Source organism: Zingiber officinale, chromosome 2A (assembly GCF_018446385.1).
Source record: "Zingiber officinale cultivar Zhangliang chromosome 2A, Zo_v1.1, whole genome shotgun sequence".
Lineage (NCBI taxonomy): Eukaryota > Viridiplantae > Streptophyta > Magnoliopsida > Zingiberales > Zingiberaceae > Zingiber > Zingiber officinale.
The window spans coordinates 9,623,407-9,639,929 of record NC_055988.1 but is presented as its reverse complement, the minus strand read 5'-3'; the positions used below and the strand labels follow the sequence as shown (position 1 = coordinate 9,639,929).

The following is a 16,523-nucleotide window of genomic DNA, read 5'->3' as shown; positions in this document are numbered from 1 at the left end:
TCATCTACTCTCCAGGGTAAAATACCTCATCAGGTACTTTATCCACATCTGTCCCTTCATCCTCTACCACCTCGGGTCTTTTGGTTCTATATGTTTTGCTCATGCTCTTGATTCCGGCGTTGACAAACTCTCTCCCCGGTCTCATAAGTGTATTTTCCTTGGGTACCCACGGTCTTAGAAAGAGTACAAGTGTTATTCTCCTACCTTTCGTCGGTACTTCATCTCTGCTGATGTCACATTCTTTGAGTCGGTTTCTTTTTTTTGCTCCTTCCGCTTCACAGGTCGAAGTTTCTCCCTCTCCACATGCACCAGTGACTATCTTTTGTCCTCCGGAGGCGCCTCTATCTTCTCCAGCCTCGCCTCCTCCTTTGCAGGTTTATCAACGTCGTCCTCGTTCTGCTTTGCCGCCGACCAACACTGACACTGTCGTGGGCACATCTTTGGAGCCAAGTCCTTCGCCGTTTCCTCCGGTCCCATCTCCTGACTCTGATGTTCCGATAGCACTTTGAAAGGGTATGTGTTCCACTCGTAATCCTTCTCCCCACTATGTTTCTTTGAGCTATCATCGTCTTTCTCCATCCTATTATTATTGTATGTCTTCCTTGTCGTCTGTTTCTCTTCCAAAGACTGCAGGTGATGTCTTTGCCCATCCAGGATGGAAACAGGCTATGCTTGATGAAATAAGTGCCTTACAGAGCAGTGAGACTTGTAATCTCGTTCCTCTACCTCCTAGGAAGTCAGTGGTTGATTGTCAATGGGTGTTTACGGTGAAAGTTGGTGTAGACGGCACGGTTGATCGGCTTAAGGCTCGTCTCATCGCTAAAGGCTATACTCAGGTATTTGGATTGGATTATGGAGACACATTTTCCCCTCTTGCCAAGATGTCTTCCGTGCGTCTTTTCCTGTCTATTGCTGCAATTCGCCATTGGCCCCTTCATCAATTGGACATCAAAAATGCATTCTTACATGGTGACCTGCTCGAGGAAGTCTACATGGAGAAACCTCCGTGTTTTGTTGCTCAGGGGGAGTCTTCTGGTCTTGTATGTCGCTTGCGGAAATCTTTATATGGTCTCAAGCAGTCACCCAGAGCATGGTTCAGTAGATTTAGTATCGTAATTCAATAGTTTGGCATGACTCGAAGCGAGGCTGATCATTCTGTTTTTTATCGCCACTCATTTACTGATTGCATCTATATAGTGGTTTATGTTGATGATATTGTCATCACAGGTAATGATCATCTTGGAATTTTACAAGTAAAACAACATCTTTTCAAACATTTCCAGACAAAGGATCTTGGCAAACTCAAATATTTTCTAGGGATAGAAGTGGCACAGTCTAAAGATGGGATCATTATATCCCAAAGGATGTATGCAATGGATATTCTGGAAGAAACAGGAATGTTAAACTCAAAGATAGTCGACAATCCCATGGATCCTAATGTCAAGCTCCTACTAAATCAGGGGGAGCCTTTTTCAGATCTTGAACCTTGCAGCAATATTGCTGATCCCGCCATTGACTGCATCTTCCGCCCCCTCCGGTGCTGCGACACCCAGCACCCTGCCTCGCCTGGCTTTTTCCAAATCTACTCCGATGCTGCATCACAGAAGTTACCTAGAGTGGTCGGAGATCAGCAAGAACAACAAACCGTGACCCTATCCTTAGGTTTGTTTTTCTTTATTCTTGGAAAGTCTTAATTTTTTGCTTCGCTATAGTCGGTGCATAGTTGATTGAATTATTTGGGTACTCCGCATCTTTTTTGTGCAACGTCGAACTCGTAAGTTGGATAAGTTGTTATTTTTGTTCTTGGCGTGTTTCTAGTTGGAGCAGAAAGAAGGATTCAGACGAAGATATCTTTCGAATCATAGTCAATAATATTCACCATTGTTAGAATAAGTATAGGGGTAGTTTGGTCTTTTGCTTTGTACATGGTATCAGAGCGAGGTTAAAACCCTAAACCTAATTTCCTTATCCCTCCCGAGCCAACCCTAACTTTCTTTCTTTGCGCCGCTGCATCGCTGCCTCACGACGCAACCTCACGACGGCGCGAGCTTTCCCTCGTCGCGCCTCTCTCGCAGCACCTCTGCGCCGCCGCCGCCTTCTGTTCTCTGCGCCGCCGCTGCCGCCTTCTGTTCTCTGCGATGCCGCCGCCTTTTGTTCTCACACGAAGCTAGGGCCCGCCCGCGAGCTTTCTCTGCGCCACCTCCTCTTTCTTTCTTCTCTCCGGCCTCATGCTTCTTCTGCTCTCTCGCTCTCTCGCGAGTTGCGCTGCGCTGGGAGAAAAACGCGATCTTTTGGCGATCCGCCGCTGGTTCTCCTCCAACCAGTACTCTGCTGCTGGTATAAGTTGGTATCTCTGGGTGTTTGTCTTCATTTTCTTGTTGCTGAATGTTAATGGTTGGCACACATACTTTTGGATATCATTCATCCCTCTGATTCTGCTGCTTGCTATTGGCACTAAACTGGAGCATGTGATTACCCAGTTGGCTCATGAGGTTGCTGAAAAACATTCTGCGATTGAAGGAGATTTAAGTTGTTGGTTGCCCTGTTTTCCAGCCCTCCTACCTGGCTGTCTGCCGTTGTTGGTTCTCCTGGCAAAAGCCTTTTCAAAACAGATCCGTCTGGTTCACAACTCTATTCATGGCTGCATCTGGCGCCCCAAAGCCAGATACCTCAATCTTTACCAACCGTATAACTGCACCTCTTTCTTCCGAACAGTTGGATGGTAAAAATTATATCTCTTGGGCATCTCACATTGAGCTTTGGCTTGTTGGACAGGGTTATGAGACACATCTCACTCAAACTGAAGAAGATGTTCAAGTCGCCGATCGTCCTCTGTGGAAGAAGGTTGACGCTCAGTTATGTTGTATTATCCGAGCCACCATCCATTCATCTCTTAGGAATGTCTTCTGTACTCACAAAACCTGCAAAGCTGTTTGGACACAAGCTCAACAACTCTTTACAAACACCTCATGACGACTCTATCAAGTTTGTGAAGATCTCATGATCATCCTTAGCGCCCATCAGATTAAGGATTCAATGTCGATTTATCTAGGTTCAGTGTCTAGCCTTCTTTGTGACTTCAATGAACTGCTCCCACCTGCGGCCGATCCTGTTGAAGAGCTTGAAAATCGGAAGAAATTTTTTATGTCTTTGGCTTTATATGGTCTGCCCACAGATTATTATCATGTCCGTGACCAGATCCTGGGCAGCCCCACAGAAGCTACCATGGATAATACCTGGGCGACTCTTCTCCGTGTCACGGCCAAAGTTTTGACGATGCCTTATTTTGTTCCTGTCGACTCGTCAGCTTTGGTCTCTCGACACAAAGGACCTCCACCTCGCAAGGGTGGCAAAGGACGCCCTTGGTGTGATCATTGCCACCGACCGGGACACACGATTGATAAATGCTGGAGTTTACATGGTCGTCCTCCTCGTGCTGCTCAGATTGTTCAGCTTCTTATACTGACTTTCTGAAATGGTTTGAGGATCGACAGACTTCGGGTTCCACTGCTACCATTGCAGACGCTGGTACTTCCTTTGCTGGCATATCTCATTCTTCAGGTCCTTGGGTTCTTGATTCTGGGGCCATCGATCATATCACTGGTAATAAATTCCTTTTTTCCTCTCTCACTACTTCTGGTAATTTACCAATGGTTACCATGGCCAATGGTTCCCAGACTCAATCCTAGGGTATTGCTATTGTTCATCCTTCTTCATCTCTTTCAATTCATAATGTTCATAATGTTCTCCCTCTCCACCTGCACCAGTGACTATCTTTTACCCTCCGGAGGCGCCTCTATCACCTCCGGCCTCGTCTCCTCCTTTGCAGGTTTATCAGCGTCGTCCTCGTTCTGCTTTGCCACCGACCAACACTGACACTGCTGTGGGCACATCTTTGGAGCCAAGTCCTTCGTCGTTTTCTCCGGTCCCATCTCCTGACTCTGATGTTCCTATTGCACTTTGAAAGGGTATGCGTTCCACTCGTAATCCTTCTCCTCACTATGTTTCTTTAAGCTATCATCGTCTTTTCCCATCCTATTATTATTGTCTGTCTTCCCTGTCGTCTGTTTCTCTTCCAAAGACTGCAGGTGATGCCTTTGCTCATCCAGGATGGAAACAAGCTATGCTTGATGAAATGAGTGCCTTACAGAGCAGTGGGACTTGGGATCTCGTTCCTCTACCTCCTGGGAAGTCAGTGGTTGGTTGTCGATGGGTGTTTACGGTGAAAATTGGTGTAGACGGCACGGTTGATCGGCTTAAGGCTCGTCTTGTCGCTAAAGGCTATACTCAGGTATTTGGATTGGATTATGGAGACACTTTTTCTCCTGTTGCCAAGATGTCTTCTGTGCGTCTTTTTCTGTCTATTGCTGCAATTCGCCATTGGCCTCTTCATCAATTGGACATCAAGAATGCATTCTTACATGGTGACCTGCTCGAGGAAGTCTACATGGAGCAACCTCCGTGTTTTGTTGCTCAGGGGGAGTCTTTATATGGTCTCAAGCAGTCACCCAGAGCATGGTTCAGTAGATTTAGTACCGTAATTCAGCAGTTTGGCATGACTCGAAGCGAGACTGATCATTCTATTTTTTATCGCCACTCGTCTACTGGTTGCATCGATGTAGTGGTTTATGTTGATGATATTGTCATCTCAGGTAATGATCATCTTGGAATTTCACAAGTAAAACAACATATTTTCAAACATTTTCAGACAAAGGATCTTGGCAAACTCAAATATTTTCTAAGGATAGAAGTGGCACAGTCTAAAGATGGGATCATTATATCCCAAAGGAAGTATGCAATGGATATTTTGGAAGAAACAGGAATGTTAAACTCAAAGATAGTCGACAATCCCATGGATCCTAATGTCAAGCTCCTACCAAATCAGGGGGAGCCTTTTTCAGATCCTGAACGGTATAGGCGATTGGTAGGGAAACTAAGCTATCTTACTGTCACTCGTCCAGATATCTCATTTGCAGTGAGTGTAGTAAGTCAGTTTCTTAGCTCTCCATGCAAAGAACACTGGGATGCAGTGACTCGCATTGTTCGATATATCAGGGGTGCACCAGGAAAGGGTCTTCTATATGAAGACAAAGGACATACTCAAGTCGTGGGATATACTGATGCAGATTGGGCAGGATCTCCCTCTGATAGAAGATCCATTTCTGGATTTTGTATATTTGTCGGAGGTAACCTTGTTTCTTGGAAAAGCAAAAAACAGAATGTCGTGGCAAGATCCAGTGCAGAGGCAGAATATCGAGCTATGACTATTGCTAGTCAAGAACTTATATGGTTAAAACAGTTGCTTCAGGAATTAAGGTTTGGAGAGGTTACACAAATGTCACTCATATGTGACAACCAGGCCGCTATGCATATTGCCTCAAATCCAGTCTTCCATGAGAGAACAAAGCATATTGAAGTTGACTGTCACTTTGTCAGAGAGAAAGTCATATCTGGAGAAATATCTACTAGCTTTGTCAACTCAAATAATCAACTAGCAGATATATTCACTAAATCACTTAGAGGTCCTCGGATTGACTACATATGTAACAAGCTTGGTGTATATGATCTATATTCTCAAGCTTGCGGGGGAGTGTTAGAATAAGTATAGGGGTAGTGTGGTCTTTTGGTTAATTTGCTCTTTTCTATATAAAGGCTTAACTCGTGATTCCTAAATATACGAGATTTTAGGTTTTGCTTTGTACAACCATGAATATTGTGTTTTCTTTCAAAGTTAATATTTTGGCGGATGCTTGTGATTTTGCAATTTGGAGATTGCGAAGATTGTGCAGGAAGAAGACTTTAAAGATTAAATTAAATTTTTAAAGTTGCATAGGTTTCCTAAAATATGCAGTGAATTTTCAAAGTGTATTTTTAGAATCTACCTTGGTAGCATGTGTTCAATTTTTAGAATCTAAGTTCTTCATTCGTGTCACTTTGTTTTCAATAGGTATGATTATTTGAGCCTGATACTGCTAATGCTCTTACTACGGGAAATATCACTATGAACACAAGTAGGCGCTTGATCAAAATATTAAGTTACAATGTCTGGTTCCATGAGGATTTGGAACTCCATGGGCAAATGGAAGCTCATGGTAATCTCATCGAACAATATGCACCTGATTTCATATGTTTCCAGGTCTGAGCATCTCCTCTATACTTGACAGTTCTTGATTTTGTGGGAAATTTTGGATTCTGAATATCAATATTATAGGAGGTCACACCAATTATTTTTGTGATTTTTCAAAATTCAAACTGGTTGAAACACTCCAATTGTTTGCTGCCACAACAAATGGCTGCTCAGCCGGCCATATTGCTGCATGCAGGTTTGAGCCATTGGCTTTCACAATTTATACCATTCTTTCAATTTTGCATAGGTTCTATAATTGTATGATTTGACTCAGCCAATTATTTGCAATGAGATTTCTGTAGTCTAATATTATGTTTAATTTTTTTTCCCATATATTAGTGCTATTGGTAAGAGTTTGTTCAAAGATGTCACTTTATGCTCATTTCTGAAAGCTGGCTGTGCAGTTTCTTCATATCGCATGACTTGCAGTTCTCTCTAGATTACAAATTGGATGCTAAAATTTAACTACCTTGGCACCCTTCATGATCACTAAGCTTTCAAACAATTAAGTTTTCTTTGTATGACTAGATCTTTTCAGCAAGTAGCATTGAGTGTCAGCACCAAAAGCTGGCATGGTATTGAGTGTATGACTAGATCTTGTCATGCTCACTAGCCAATCTTCCACCCCCTCAGGCGCTGCGGCACCAAGCGCACCTCTCCGCTTGTCTCTGCAACAGTACACCCAAATCTCTTCTGATGCTGCATCACAGAACAGAAGCTACTTAGGATGGGCGTAGATCAGCAGCAACAACAAACCGTGATGCTGTCCTTGCTTGTCTTAGGTTTGGTTTTCTTTATTCACTATAATTGTGTTTGGTTTCAAATATGTGATTAGATCATTAAAATTAATAAGAAGCTTATAAGTTATTACAGTTTTTTTTCCCCCAACATATCACAAGGTCAACGCTAGGCATAGTTCCCCCTCCCCCCCAATATGGTTTTCTTTCCAAGTGTTTTTTGGTGGATGCTTGTGAGTTTGCAATTTTTTTCTTAAGTGGTTGAATTGATGAAAAAAACATGATTTTGAAAATGTATTTTTAGAATCTACCTTGTTAACATGTGTTCAATAATGGGCCAGAATGATGCTTGCTGTTCCAGTGGAGATGAAGATGACCATTGATAATTTTTCGATGAAAGTACTTGCTCAGCCAACAACATTGTTCCAATAATAAAATGAAGGCGCTTGCTGGTCATGAAGGTACTTCTTTCTTTCTTTCTTTTCTCATTTTTTTACTAGTTATGTTTTTTTGTCTTCTTATCATTATATTGTTTATCGTATCATTACAATTAATTATGTTTTAGTAGATTTCTCGCTTCTATTCTTGTGACAAACATAGAATAAAATTATGCCATGCAGGGATGATAATGCCATTTACCATGTATTCATGCTAGATTTTTATCGATGTCATAAAGGGTAGCAAAAGATTAGTATTTTTCAACTCCTTTATCAAAAAGAAGGAAAAATGACTACAATCCGTTGACAAAATAACTAGGAGGGGTTCAATTTACAAATTAATACCAAAATATTCATTTATTATCGTCTTTGATGTCTCTTGTCTTCATCCAACAACTCCATCATGCTTTCAATCACTAGATCAAGATTCAAGAATCCAACACACAACTCCTTCATGTCTCAAGCTTCAGATTTTGCTAGATTCTAGCAACTCCTTATTAATACGTTAAGCTTCTAGCTTGCAACCCCATCAATATTCTAGATTTCATAGATTATAGTAACTCATTGATTCTTTAAGCTTTTAGCAACCCCATCTATTAGCGCATTATTAATTTAAGGACAATAATCTATTAGCATTGTATTTACTATATATGTATATAGAGGCTTGTTAGTGCACACGACCCTCACAAGCTAAGGCACCCACCAGATCACTTCGCCCGAATCATTTTCATTCTGAGGGGTGCCCATGGTGGTCGCCACTTAAAAATGTGCACAAATTTTTACATTGTAATAACTAAGCTTATTATTGCATGTGAATTTGATTTTTCCATCTCTGATAGAGGTGGATTTAGAGTTGTTAGACGGTCCATGGTGGGCTGGTCCATTAAAAACTCATCATTTAGCGGGTCGAGATGAGACGACCTGCTATCCTGACTGGCGGGGAAATTCTCAATCCAATCCATCCCAAGATTGGATAGGCGGGCCAACTGACGAGTCCATAAAAAAAATAAAAAAATTAAAAATTTTAAATTTAGATTGTGAGTTAGGCGGGCTCAGTTTATGCAGACCATGGTTAGGATATGAGTTGCCGTGTCAAGTAGCCAAAGAAGTATGAGTCAGACTGCACATTAATATTGAAATTGGGATAAAATAGGAAATTAATAAACTGATTTATTTGATCTGAATGTGTCTTTGTCGATTTGTCGTCACAAATGTGTCAACTCGTTATTGGTTTCCCTTTGGGGTTTACATGAACAATCCAATGGAATATTATAAAAAACACGTTGCATTTGTTCGGGTAAGTTATGTAGAATACACTCTTTTGTCTATTATAAATTAAAATTTTTCTTACACATTTTATATAATGATTCGATAGTTTTGTGATTTTTACTTGTGATTCTACTACTTTATAATATGTGCTTGCTTGGGGTATACATTTTTTAAGACCTCCTTGGACGGGTAAAACACTTTTTGTAAGAACCCTTAAAAAGGAGAGTGCAATGCCTTTTTGTATTTGCCTCTAGTGTCGAATTGATACATGTTTGCAAGGTAGGAAATCACCTCGAATGTTATACACTAATCTCAGAATTAATTGAGATGTGGATCTTGAGCTGTGCAAACACACAAAGGATTTTTTAAAAAGCAAATTGCATAGATCAATATTATAACATACTGTCATCCTCATACATCTCATCACGACTCATACATGCCTAATAAAAAGAAAAGGAACAGCACACCCAGTTAATAGATAAAGATAAACATGTTAATAGATAATCCAACTAAACTTTCTAAAGTTTACGATAACTACTACCTACTGTAATTGATATTTAAAATAAGGATGTAAAATGACATCATATTACCTTAGTTTATTCATCGTTTGAAATCATGAACATTACATCTTTTAATCCTGATGTTGCAACAACGAAGATCACTAAGTAACTCTTGCGTCTGCGGATTGAGTTGCCGCCAAAAACCACAGGAGAAAAGTGAAGAGCGTCAACAGTAGCATCTTCATAGTGCAAGTTGGATGGTGCGTTTTCCGATCAATGCAAATAAACTTATTATATAATCATACATAGTTGTATAAAATTTTAATTAATTAATTATTATTATTTTTAAGTCCATCTAAGGACTAACACCCTTTAATTAATTGTTTGTTACTCCATCTAACGAATGACAATTAAACTGTACTTAATTGAATTCGACAAAAGCGTATTAATTATATTAACCATGTTATTTTTGTTCTAAAGTAGTTTTTAATTAATTAATTTTTTAATAATCTAAATTTTATCAATTAAATATTTTATTTTTTTAAAATAACTTAAAAAAAATATTTATTAAATTAATTTCGTCTGCAGCAGCAGATCATAGCTCTCTCTCTATAATCATCATATCTGCTCGACCAATTCCAAGCGCCTCGAGTACTTGTAGTATATAGGCACGAACAAAAAGTTGCACAGGTATGATGATTATATAGAGAGAGAGCACTATGATCTGCTTATGAATTAGTTTAATAAATATTTTTTAAAGTTATTTTTATAAAAATTAAATATTTAATAGATAAAATTTAGATTATTAAAAAATTAATTAATTAAAAACTATTTCAGAAAAAAATAACATAGTTGATATAATTAATACACTTTTGTTGGATTCAATTAAATACAGTTTAATTGTGTCATTCCTTAGATGGAGCAACAAACAATTAATTAAAGGATGTCAGTCCTTGGATGGATTTAAAAAAAGTAAATAAAAAATTAATTAAAATTTTATACAACTATGTATGACTATATAATAAGTTTATTTGCATTGATCGGAAAACGTATCATCCAACTTGCACGATGAAGATGTTAATGTTGACGTTTTTCACTTTTCTCCTGTGGTTTTTGGCAGCAACTCAATCCGCAGACGCAAGAGAGCTGCTTAGTGATCCTCATTGTTGTAACATCAGGATTAAAAGATGTTATGTTCATGATTTCAAACGATGAACAAACTAAGGTAATATGATGTCATTCTACATCCTTATTTTAATTATCAATTAAAGTAGGTAGTAGTTATCGTAAGCTTTAGAAAGTTTACTTGGATTATCTATTAACATGTTTATCTTTATCTATTAACTGCATGTGCTGTTCCTTTTATTTTTATTTAGCATGTATGAGTCATGATGAGATGTATGAGGATGACAGTATGTTATAATATTGATCTATGCAATTTGCTTTTTAAAAATTTCCTTTGTGCGTTTGTACAGCTCAAGATCCACATCTCAATTAATTCTGAGATCAATATATAATATTCGAGGTGATTTCCTTCCTTGCAAACGAATATCAATGAATTCGACACTAGAGATAAATACAAAATGGCATTGCACTCTCCTTTGAGATGGTTCTTACAAAAAGTGTTTTACCCATCCTAGGAGGTCCTGAAAAATGTATATACTAAGCAAGCACATATTATGAAGTATTAGAAATCACAAAATTAACAAATCATTATGTAAAATGTGCCAGAAAAACTTAAATTCATAATAGACAAAAGAGTGAATTATATATAGATTACCTGAACAAATGCAACTAGTTTTCATAATATTCCATTGGATTGTTCATGTAAATCATTATCTCGTCTAAAAAGATCCCAAACATCACCACCTAAAACGACTTCTTTGTACATTGATCTGGTATCGTGAAAATTTACTACTGGCTATTACATGTGCATGAGAATTATTAGATGGCCATTTGAGAAACAACATTAATAGTTAAAGAGACTATAAGTGAAGATCTAACATATAATTAAAAAGCTCACCAGTATGAAGTTTTCTACATATTCCTGTCAATATGTTGGTTATACTTCTTATGTAGAAATCCTTTATTTGTAACATGCAAAAGCAAAACAGATTCTCTGATAAGATACAAACTAAGTAACCCTGGTAGTAATGCAAAAAACTACTATGAAGAAATGATAGATTTGTTGCTTTTGAAGGAGAAACAATTTCGACACCTGAGCTAGAGATGCTCTCAGACAAAGTATGAATCAAGTGGAATATCAACTTATACAAAATAAATATTCACTGAGAATAAATTTGGCTGCCAAACATATAATAATAAAGTACTGGTTACATCATCTAATTATGCATTAAGATTAAGAAAGCACTTAATTCTTTTATGGTCACATATATTCTTTTAAGGTCTTCGGTGAAGACAACAGAAGAAACCTGTTTAAACCAAACCAATGTAATTGAAACATTCTTCGTCGTACTAAATGATCCCGTCTGAAATCCTAGTCAGACGAAGGCCGGACTAATTGTTGACGGGGTTGACGGAGGGGTGACTGGGACGCCTTTCTTGACTTCACTTGGAAGTACGGACTCACACGTGGCCCTCTTCATGCGGATGACCTAACTGGTGGTACTTGAACTCTGCGCACACTTAGACAAATTCACGGAATGTTAGAGGTCAAAAACCTTGGAAAAAGTCCCTGGAGTAGGTCTTCCGACGCTCAAGTCAGGTACTTTTTCTCCAGAAGAACAATATACGAAGCAGTAAATAAATGAAAGACAAGTGCGAAAGGATGAGTGCGCGTACATCCGTAAGGGAGACAACTTTCCTTTTTATATGACAGTGCGTACTTCCGGAATCAGACGAGTATCAGGGAATGTCGGGTGTCAGACGTTGTTTAGCGATGGATGACGCGTGACACTCTCTGATAGACTAGAGGAGGCTTCTGCTGATAGGAGACCACAAACCATCGACATATTCTCTGTCATGCAGTAGTTATTCTCTGACAGGTGGTTACGATTCCTTAATCTTATTGTCGTGTAGTGCCTTCCTGATCGTGTACGCACATGTAAAGTTCAAGATGATAACAATTGAAGAACTAGGCTTGGATATAGTTGAGCTGCGAAAACCAGGCATTATTTGAGCCCCATCCCGTGTTCCAGTTATGGGTCCCTCGATCGGAGGTCCTGTCCTACGAAATACTTTCCCTAATTGTGCTTCATGTCGTAGACCTGAGATCCCGATCTGTAAATCCCGACCTGGCGTTATATGACTAATGCCATCCATCAATACTACCTCATCTGTTGACTGTCACGTTCTCTTGACTTCTGACTGTCACATCTTCTGATTGCCACTTCCTCTTGACTTCTGATTGTCACGCCCTCTTGACTTCTGACTGCCACATCCTCTACCATGATGCGTCGTATCCCAAACCTCCCCCCAATTCTAGTCGAAGGAGACCCAAGTTCGGCTGACTAGACTTAGGCCCAGGTTTCATTTTTTCCGCCATGCTGCCTCAATACCCTTAAATGCTGCTCTCTTTTCCTAGCTCTTCGATTGCGTAACCCATTTAATCACTCAATCAACCTTGGGGGAAGGGCATCATATTCCCTCCACCACGGCCGACCCTTCGCATTCTTCCATTATAAAAGGGGGGTTGACTCCCCTTATGCCTCTACACTTTCCTTACTGACTTCTTCTGATTATGGATTTTAGCTCGGGGGCTGATGAGGTACTACTTGTACGCCAACGACTAACCCATCTAACTCACTTACTTGCCTAGAAGGATACTGTTTTGACCGAGATGACGCAGGATCGGGACCTTCATATTTCCCTCCGTTGGGAAATCGAAGAATTTTGGTTAACTGCCAAATCCCGAGTCTGAGTTGAAGTAGCGTTAAAACAAAAGGCTTACTCAGATTTGGAGAGCGAGACCCAATTCTTAATCTATTTAAAGGATAAACATGTTGCTTATGTAACCTTTCTTCAAGAAGAAAACCAGATTAAGGACAGAACCATTGCTTAGCAACGTCGCGTTATTCAACAAACCCAGGCGGAACTAACGCAAGCCAGCTTGGGACAAGCAGGTCAGACAGAGCACTTCTGTCCGAGGGAAGTCCAAGCTGCTGACATTGGGAGAGCTCTGTGACTTACTCAAGTGTTTTTTTATTGTAAAAGGTGTGATTTGTATCCTGTCGAATAATGCAAATCTGGTTGGGAGAGTGTGCTGGAGCTAGTAAGAATTTGATATCCCAACCGGAGGGTCATTGATCGCGTCCAATAAATAAAACACTTATCAAACTTAGTAACCTTTAGTTTCCTTAGGGCATCTAATAAATAAACACTTATCAGACTTAGCGTCCAACTTATCTGATATAGTCCTCTTCACATAAACAGGGCATCCCCATATCTTTAAATAAGATATGAGGGGTTTCTTACTAGTTCATATCTCATATGGAGTAGTTGAGATTGCTTTCGTCGGGATTCTGTTTAGCAAGTAAACAGCTGTTATGAGGGTATAATCCCAAAAGGTTTTGGGAATATTTGCACAATCCATCATTGACCTAACCATGTTTAACAAGGTTCAGTACGTTACACCTTTCCAATATACTATTATGTTGTGGAATATATGACGGAGTCCATTGAAACAATATACCATTGTCTCTTAGATAATCTAGAAACTCTTGGCTTAAATATTCACCACCTCAATCAGATCGAAGTATTTTAATATTTTTACCAAGTTGTTTTTCTACTTTATTTCTAAATTCTCTAAACTTTTCAAAGACTTCAGATTTGTGTTTCGTTAGATATACATACCCATAATAAGAGTGATCATCAATGAAAATAATGAAGTAGCTATAACCTCCAAGTGCATGAGTTGACATTGGTCCACATATATCGATATGTATAAGTCCAAGTAACTCATCAACTCATTCACCCTTTTTTAGAAAAAGGTAACTTTGTCATCTTACCTTTTAAACATGAATCGCATGTATCAAATATATTTAATTCAAATGATTCAAGAGCTGTAATCTTTTACAATTCAGACATGCATTTCTTGCTTATATGGCCAAGGCGATAATGCCACAAGTAAAAGGTTAATTGATTATCTATTCGAGCGTGTTTATTGCTTGTTTTGATATTGAGTACATCACTAGATATATCTAACGTGTAGATTTCATTGCATAAAGTTTCAGTGCTATAAAGAATGCCATTTAAGGTTATATAACAACAATTGTTACTAAAAATTAAATAGAAACTTTTCTATTTAAGCAAGAAATAGAAATAACTTTTTTTATTAATGCCAGAATAAAATAATAATTATCTAGTTCTAAGACAAGTCACTAAGAAGCTTTAAAAAGTATGTTTTGATGGCGACTGCAGCAACCTTTGCTCCATTCCACAGACTTGATTCTCCCTTGACGAGTCTTCTGCTATTCTTTAGCCCCTATATGCTATTGCATATATGTGAACCACACCTAGTATCCAATATCCAAGTGTCTAAGGAAATAACATGACAATCAATAACACAAATACCTAAAGAGGATGGCGCATCAGATGCCTTATTCTTTTTCACGGACTCAAGATAAATCTTACAATTGTTGGAACCCCAAGGTTGTTTTGGTGTGATCAACAAGTTAAGTTAGGTCCTGCGTTGTTTCTAACCTTGTGTCTAAGTGTGCAGGAGCTTAGGAGCACAGGTACTCAAGCGGAAGATGCAGCTAGCGAGAAGGACGGCACGCTGTGCGTCCGAGGGATGAGGTGCTGCGGAAGAGTACCGTGGACGAGAAGGAAGTGTGATGGTTAGGTCTGGCCGGGCGGAAGATTGCTCGGGGAGCAAGAGACGCGCTAGCCGAAAGTCGGACGGGTGCGGCCAGGGGGAAGTCTGCGGATGAAATCTGTTGGTGGGCGAAGGGACACGCGGCAATTCAGGGGACGAAGGAGGAAGCACGCTCGAGAAGACGGAAGATGGGTTGGGTGAGCCCTATTCGGATGTCGAGATCACCCAAGCAAGCGAGGCGGGAGCAAAAGACCGGACTGCAGGCGGTGAGCCGGAGAAGAGAGCGGACCAAAAGTCATGGTTGACTTTTGGCTCAGCCTTCAGGCTGTCAGGCGCCGAGTGACTTTTCACGGGATCAAGCTTGACTCGATCCGATCGGTAGATTTATCCCCAGGTGCCCGAAATCCTTCCAGGCGCCCCGACCAAGGCTATAAATATAGCCTTGGTCCAGAAACTTTTCAACAATCACGATCATTCTATTTCCAAACACTTGTATGCTTTAGTTGTAGTTAAGCTTCTGTTTTCTGTGTCTAAACGCTGTAAGAGGCTTCTCCGCCTGAAGGAGTTTTTGAGCTTAATCTTCCTTGGATTAACAACCACATCGGTTGTAACCAAGTAAACATCTGGTGCCTCGTCTTTTCTTTTATGCTTTTATTTATCTGCTTAATTCATTTTACAAGTGTTAGCTTAATCGTTCGAGGAAGGGTTGTCTGTTTTTAATTGACAGGTTATTTACCAACCCCTCTAGCCGGCCCAACGGTCTTACAAGTGGTATCAGAGCCGAGTACGTCTCAAAAGGACTAACCGCCGTCTGAAGCAACAAAACAATGGCCGAAGCTAGCGACTACCCACCAGCATTCGAGGGGGAGCTTTCTTCATGAAAGCAACAAATGAAGGTATTTCTTAACTCTGATATTGGTATTTCTCTAATAATGAAAACAAGTTATGAAACACCGAAAGACACGAACGGAGAGAAAATCGGCATACGCCTCTGGAACGAGAAGCAACGTGAAGAGTCCATGGTGAATGCTCGGGCAGAGTTTCACATTCTAAGCGCAATATCAACTAAAGATTTCGACAGAGTTGGAGAGTACAAAAGTGCGAAAGAACTTTGGGAAAAGTTCTTAATGCTCTACGAAGAATCGGTTGAAGTCGTCTCCTCAATAGACATCGAGCCGTCATCAGAAGAATCCGAGACGAAAGAAATTACCAAGACAGCCCCAACAACCGAAGTACATCCCGAGATCGATGAAGGGGGAGAATCTTTGGAAGAAATTAATTTAACAAGGGGAGAACCAACGGTCGACGAGGTAAGTAAGGTATGGTCTCTACCCTCTGAACAACTTGTTCAATTAATCAAATTACCTGAAGATTTTTGCGAACCAAAATTTGAATTATCGAAAGAACTTTTCGGATTAGAAAATCTTCGGTCGAATAATTGTTGCAAATTACAAAATATTTTTACGAAAGAATTATGCAACTTAGAAATATTATCGAAAATTTTTTCCGGATCTAAAAAATTTGTTCGGATTACGAAATATTTTTTTAAACAAAGTTTGCAGATTAGAGATATTATCGAAAGAGTTTTTCGGAGTAGTAAATCTATTATCCACAGATTATTGCAAATTTATGTTGTCAAAATACTTTTACAAATTACAAAATATTTTGTCGAACGAA

The 16,523-nt window shown here is 39.5% G+C and overlaps 1 protein-coding gene across 8 annotated transcripts in view; it reads left to right on the top strand.

Annotated features, from left to right (window-relative positions):
- LOC122040660 (transmembrane 9 superfamily member 12-like) overlaps window positions 1-16,523 on the top strand; it is a 60,546-nt gene that overhangs the window by 28,756 nt on the left and 15,267 nt on the right. For 4 of the 8 annotated variants that reach the window (XR_006128689.1, XR_006128688.1, XR_006128679.1 and 1 more), the window contains exons 3-6: window positions 5,948-6,136; window positions 6,212-6,323; window positions 6,761-6,909; window positions 7,206-7,325. The gene's annotated coding sequence lies outside the window, so the exon portion shown is untranslated. Of the gene's footprint in view, window positions 1-1,644; window positions 1,663-5,947; window positions 6,137-6,211; window positions 6,324-6,760; window positions 6,910-7,000; window positions 7,098-7,205; window positions 7,326-16,523 lie in introns of those variants that run through there. The other 4 variants (XR_006128682.1, XR_006128683.1, XR_006128685.1 and 1 more) reach the window with 4 other exon arrangements.